The sequence below is a fragment of the Salvia miltiorrhiza genome, chromosome 6 (genome assembly GCF_028751815.1).
Source record: "Salvia miltiorrhiza cultivar Shanhuang (shh) chromosome 6, IMPLAD_Smil_shh, whole genome shotgun sequence".
In the NCBI taxonomy this organism is placed as follows: Eukaryota; Viridiplantae; Streptophyta; class Magnoliopsida; order Lamiales; family Lamiaceae; genus Salvia; species Salvia miltiorrhiza.
This window is the reverse complement of record NC_080392.1, coordinates 2393330-2400268: the sequence shown is the minus strand read 5'-3', so window position 1 is coordinate 2400268 and position 6939 is coordinate 2393330. Positions and strand designations below refer to the sequence as shown.

The window sequence follows — 6939 nt, the reverse complement described above, 5'->3', positions numbered from 1 at the left end:
CCTGCTCCGGCCGGCGTCGGTCGTCGCCGCGCCTGAGCCCGGCGCTCTTCTCTCTCTTGTCCGCCTTCGATTTCCTCATGAAACCGAGCTTCCATCTCCCTCTCCTCTTTCGATTTCGGAGGCTCCGTCTCTCTCTCCACGCGAGTCCTGCCGCCGCCGTCTCCTGCTGTTTCAGCCGCCATCGATCCGGCGCCCTTCTTTCACGTCGGCCACCCTTCTCCTTCCACGTTCTCTCTTCTCACAGCGCCTTTCAAATCTATGAAGGAAACCCAAAAAGAGAAGCCCCAAATTTTATTTCCTCCTCTGCCTGAACCCGCAGCCGCCGCTGCTGAGGAACCGGCGAGTGGCCGTCGTTCTAAGCTTCATGTTCGGTTGAGGGCGCCGCCCCTCTCATCCGATTCACCTTCCTCAGTCTCGACGAAGCAACCCAACCGAGCCCTAGGTTCCTTCGGCTCAAGCGACATCGCCGCCACTGCCTGGGCTCGATCGCGCTTCAGAAATTCCGGCGGAGTCGACGCCGCTCTTCGGCTTTGCCTGAAAACTGGCGTCCCTCCTCCCACTTCACAGATGCGAGGTAGAAAGGAGGTGAGCCCTAATTTCCTGGATCAGAAATCGCCTCCACCGCCGTCACCGGAAAACCAGCGAGCGAGGTTGCTTCTGTCGCCATTCTGAGGTCCGGCGAGGTCGGCTCCCTCCGTAGCTGTCGGTGTTGGGTGAAGGCACCGCGAACCGCTGTCGTTGCTCTTCCGGGCGATGGTGAGGCAGACGCAATTTCAGGATACACAACTCAAAAGAATTGAGCCCTAGCTTCTCTTTCCACAAGGCGTCGCCGCTCTGTGATTCGGCGAGAGCCTCACCGTCGTCGTCGCCGGGTTCTCCCTTGATCTCGCCCGACAAGCAGCATAGCTCTGCCTCCGCCGATGCTCCTCGGTTCGGCGAAACAGGGCAACCTCCCCTCCTTAATGAAAGCTAAGTTCATTCTTAATACTCTATTGTGAACGAAACTCAAAGTTTGTTGTAAACCCAGTTCATGTTTCTATTGAGTTCTAGCATTTCTATAATTCGATTATGCAGTGGGTAAAACTAGCCATAGTAGTTTGTTTATCATGCTTAAGTGTAGAGTATGTATGATGGGAAAGTAGTATATGGAGCTCAATGAATACCTTGAATGCTTTGCGAATGTTTGGTGCATGGTTGGCTGCTGCTGTTGTTGAATCCAGAGGATAGGAACTGAAATAAACTGTGGATTGCTTTCATTCTGAATGCAGGTTGAAAATTCAAGAAGGCAGTTTGCAGCTGAATTGTTACAGGCGTGAATTTGGTAGTTATACTTGAGTATCTAGTCATCTATGCCATGTGAAAGCCTTGAGAGAGAATAGGTAGAGTTGCGGCTGATTGACAGCTTCTCTCATTTTTCTCTCCCGCATGCTTGTAGGTATGTAGCTGTAGTGTTTTGTGATAGTGATAGGTTTTGATTGTAAGTAGGGAATAGTGGTGATGTAAATAATTCTCTTAAGTCATTGTGTAAAGCTATATCTGCAAATCTAATTTTTTGTATCATTGCATATCTATAAAATCGATTCTAGGTTTTGCTGAATAACTATGCTTCGATATAACATCTCTACGAATTAAATAACTAATTTAACTCGTTCTCATTAGTCTGAACCAAATCACGACTTTCAAGTAACTAATAGAAATAAAATCTCTATCGCATATAAAATAACAACTTTAAGTTGACTTTGCTAAGTCAGTTATAGATTTGAAAATATAAATTATTAACTGGCTCAATAATTTATATCCCGATTCTCTCACGGGAAGCTAACAAGCATAACTAAAATAATAATAGGCAAAGAATACATATAATTTATAATCCTAGTTGAATTCTAAATATAAATAATTATTGGACTTTTCAATTACTGAAAGATGCAATAATAATTATCGATTTACTGGTCTTAATCATAAATAAAAGAGCGGGCTACTACATACTACCCCTCTTAACAAAAATTTCGTCCCGAAATTTGCATATCATCGTAAAAGTTTTGGGTAAGTTCTCTCATCTTGCTTTCGAGTTCTCACGTTGCTTTTTTTTATCCATGGTGTCTGTCATATCCCAATTTTTAATCACTGATTAAAGACTTAATAATTAGGGTTCGGCATCCATTAATAATAAAACTGATTTGATTTATCTGATATGATTTAATTGTTATATATGTGTTTTAATGTGCTAAATTCTTATTATTATTTGAATTCGTTTGAGATTTAAAGGATTATTGAGTAGTCAATAATTATTATTTCAGATTATAACTGACTTAGCAGAGTCATGTTATTTAATTTATATACGATAGAAATCGTATTTCTATTATTTACTTGAAGTCGTAATTAATTTTCGACTTATAAAACGAGTTATAAAATATGTAATTTATAGAGAGTTATAACGAAGCTTCGTTATATGAGAACCCGAAATTAGTATTACAAATACAGAATAAGGATTTTATTCATCACATTCATCTAGCACCTACACAATTCCACATCCATCTTACTCTTAAATAAATTGATGGTGTTGGAAACACTCATCATATGCCAACTATCCCACTAAACACTCATCATTCCACTAAACACTCATTATTCCACACACTCATCATTCCACTAAACACTCTTTACACCTTCTTTTGCCAGCCATCTTCTACACTTTAACATCTCAACATGCAATTAGCTTTTATTTAATCAAAATCAGCAACCAACATTCCTCCCATTCCTCCTAACATTCTGATCCAAGCTATTCTTATGCTTGAATTATAATTCACTGATTCCAGCTTTCCAAATCAGTTTCCAAGATTTCCCAAAACAAGAAAGAGGTAATAAACGTCCATTAATTCTTCCAATTCTTTCATAGTTTTCAGATCCAAAATTTCATTGTTAAGCTTGGCTGAATAAATTCGCAGATCCAATTTTGGTGAATTCAGAAAGAAGATTTTCCTCATTTCCTACTCATATCAAGGTTACCTCCTACTTTACTTTCTCCATACATTCATTTGTTAAATTACAAAACTATGATTCAAATGAAAACAGATCGAACACACGCATCCATTACCACTTCTTTTAGACTATTATTGTTTCAATTACATCAGCTTATTACCATCAGAGAACCACCAACAGAATAATACACACGCACACATTTTACTATATTTCTATCTATTACAAGTACAGATCAGTTTTTGTAAATAGAAATGAATGAAAATGAACAGAATTGAAACCCTAAGTGCTCTATGTGTGTTTTGTGCGTGTGACTGGAATTTGGGGGGGGTGAGAGCAGTCGGCGGCTGCTCGCGGCCGGAGGCGGCGCGGCGGCAGTCGCCGCCTTTTTCCTTTGTCTGTCTGAAACGAGAGAGAGATGGTTAGGGCTGCTGTAAAAATAAAAAAAAAAAAAAGAGAGAGAAGAGAAGGTAGAACAGGGGAGGGAGAGAGAGAGATAGGAGGGAGAACTTATCTTCTCCGGTGACGACGATGCGGCGGCATCGGCAGCGGCGACACGGCAGCGGGAGCACCGAGCTGTTCCTGGTCGGCCGGAAAAGAGAAAAAGAGGGGGAGCTCAGATCTGGAGCCTACCTTCCCGGCGAGGCAAGGCTCGGCCTCCACCGCGATTCCAGCAAGACGAACGACGGGAGCGGCGACGCTCGGCTCTTCCCCGTGAGTCCGGCAGTGGTTGTGGACGGCGAAGATGGATGCGACGGTGGGGGTAGCCTCTGCTGCCCTATTCCGAGCAAGGAGCCGTGGCTCTGTTTTTCCGGCGCGATAGAGAGAGAAGAGGAGAGACCGAGAGTATGAGAGGGGGAGGGGAGATGCACGGCGAGGCGGCGCGCCGGAGGCGGCGCCGCACTCGACCGAGCAGAGAGAGAGAGGCGAGAGAGCCGAGAGAAAGAGAGAGCAAATGGGGCTGGTGTGTGTTGTGTGTGTTGTGCGTGTGTGTTATGTATGTATTAGGGTTAGGTTTAATTGGGGCTCAAGCCCATTCTCTTTCCATTGGGCCGAATCATGTTTTAATTTGTTTGGGCCGATTTTATTTTACTTCTGCTGGGCTCTTTTTGTTTTAAAATTGATGGGTTTTTATTTTAGTTGTGTAGGCTAATTTTATTTAAATGCTTGGGCTATTGTTTTAAATATAGGCCTACGAATTTTGGCCTTATTTCTTAAAAAAAAAAAAAAAAAATGTTTAAATTTTCACTAAATTACTTAGTGAATTTAAATCTCTTGATTTAAATTTTAATATTGGAAGTTGGGATTATTTATTCTAAATGAAGTCCATTCTATTATTTAAATTATTAATGGACTTTAAAAGCAAATATTTTGGGATTAAGCCCCATTTATTACATGATAAAATTTTTTTCAAAGCTTACGAGTATGGATTTTTTTAAATGGTTAAAATGTTTTATTTCATCTCAATGGATTTTAAAATGTTTTATTATTTATAAATGAATAATGGAATTTCTTATTTATTTAAAAAAAAAATGTATAGAATATTATAAATATGGTTTCTTTTTAAAGAAAAAGGATTAAATTATTTTATGAGTAATTCCATTATAATGGAATTAAAATGTCCTATTAGAATGGCTTCATGTTTTAATAAATATTGAGACTATTTATTTACATGATAAAAAAATGTGGAATTGTGTTATAGAATGATTAAGTATATGATTTACTTTATCAAATGAGCTTGGGATTTAATTGAGATATTAAATTACTAAGCATGTGTTTATAAATGATTTATTTATTTAAGTGATGAAAATGTGCGAAGTATGAGAAAGCATGATTTATAATGATTAAATTTTCAAGGTGATAATATATGACTTGTTCTTAATTGATGGAGTACTTGACTAAATGACGGGTATAGAGGGAGGTTATGGATTATGTACATGTTGATGTTCGAACAAATGGGTTCGAACCTATATGATAGTTACATGATAATTGGTTACATTTTATTGATTGAATGAAACAAGATTAATATGGATGCTAGAACCCTAAAACATTAAAAGATACCTTAGGCACGTAGAATTAGACTTTGTCTTATGACAATTTCTTCACGAACTTATCGACTCTTCATCAATGAAGGTCCGGGCGACAGAAAGTGAAGCAGAAGAAGAAACGACTCCACGCCAGCTTTAAGAACAATTGAGGTGGGCATTATTTTATTATTACGTATATAGAGATCCCCTGCGTGACGTAGGCCTCATATGCGAATATATATGCATGATATGTTTTGCCTATTTATTCAGTTCTTATGAAATGCTTATATGTTTAATGCCCTTTATGAAAATAAAAATGTTATGAAAATGAAATATTTATGAAATGATTGACTGCCAAAATGTTTATGTTTTTATATGTATCCTATCTGTGTTGGTTCGCCAACTTTAAAGGAAATCCAATTGGGATCCTATGCTAGACAAAGGTCGCTAGCTAGGGTTAACGTGTACACTCATGGAGACCGCGAGTCGCTTGCGACCGGTCTTGGCGTCCGTGGTAAGGAGGCCTCCTTCCCGGCGCGTGACAGAAAGGACAGATATGGATCATATAGACTGAAAATGGGATGCATCCACCTTTATGAAAATGAATGAAATGTTTTAGTAAGCGCAGGTCATTTATGAAAACCCCTGTGTGTTACTGTTATGGCAGTTCAATATATATATGTATGCATGTTGTATTTTCGGCTTATGTCACTGAGTATTTTTATACTCAGCCCTGCATGTATTTCTAAATGTGCAGGTTGAGCAGGCGATGGAATGGATTGGTGTTGAGTGGATTTCTCTTTTGATGTTTATGTAATGAAACCTTGAGTATGCATCTCCATATGCATAACTCACACGTTTTTCCGCTGCAAACACTCTGAATTTGTTATCGTATTGTGGAACTTATTACTCCTTCATTTTGTTTAACTTTCATTTGGGGTTTAGTCGTTATGGCTGGCTCGTTTGTTAATTACCCAAGTGGTGATATATATATATATATACCACTAGTTTGTTGTTATTAATGTTGGTTATTTAGTAAATCCCTTTTAATTTCCATTTCTTATTGTTCACCCAAGTCATAACCCCGGTTAACCCGTCATTGGGATAGTGGGCTGTGACAGAGTGGTATCAGAGCAGTTCGTTTGCTCTGGCCCTAGAAACCATTTTCTAAAAAGTCATGTCTAGTTTGATTCACTAGACATACGTGGGTTCATACGACACCGCTCAACACTCCATTGCATCGTGCTCAATCAAGGAAAAAGGTAACTGCAGTTACAATGTTTTAAAGATGTTATTATTCTAAACTGTTTCATGAAAATGTTTATGTAAAGAGCATGCTATGATGAAATGTTGAATGTTTTGCCTTTCATTGAAATGTTGAATGTTTTGCCTTTCATGGCATATCATTGCAGTTATGATGTTATGATAAGAGAAGAATGATAGAGAATTGACACATGCTTTCCCCAGAAAACATAGATTGCTATAAGTTGCATGATCACTATTCTAAAAGAACATAGACTGCTGGATTAGTAGGATATCTCTACAATCTAGATTCTTAAAGTGATGATGTAGAATAATGAAAGAGAACTTAGAGCATTTCAGCTCCCACAAGAAAACAATGGTTCTTTTGAACTACAAAGAGGAATGAAAAGACATGTACACGTTGAAGGAAAAACACGGGATGATGATACAAGACGAATTCAAGGCAAACGCTGCATCAAGGGTTTGAGCATAGTCTCTACGTTCAAATGTTCACACGCGATGGAACACCGAATCGACTTTTAGTACACGATAGATTTTAAGAACAGTATGCTTTGCCTATATATATATGTATATATTTGTGTACATGTTATAGCGGGGGTTTGGGTCCAATAGGACATAGAACTTTAAATTAAGCTTTTGGTTTGCCAGTACGAACTTGAGTTTTATTATTATGAAT

At 38.9% G+C, this 6939-nt stretch overlaps 2 long non-coding RNA genes across 2 annotated transcripts; both read left to right on the top strand.

Moving 5' to 3' along the window:
• Window positions 1-2413: 2413 nt before the first annotated feature.
• LOC130987869 (uncharacterized) lies at window positions 2414-3913 on the top strand. The gene is made up of 2 exons (XR_009089863.1): window positions 2414-2855; window positions 2943-3913. It is a non-coding gene; the product is annotated as an uncharacterized LOC130987869 (long non-coding RNA).
• A 614-nt stretch (window positions 3914-4527) lies between these two features.
• LOC130987872 (uncharacterized) lies at window positions 4528-6022 on the top strand. The gene is made up of 2 exons (XR_009089867.1): window positions 4528-5171; window positions 5758-6022. It is a non-coding gene; the product is annotated as an uncharacterized LOC130987872 (long non-coding RNA).
• Window positions 6023-6939: the final 917 nt, after the last annotated feature.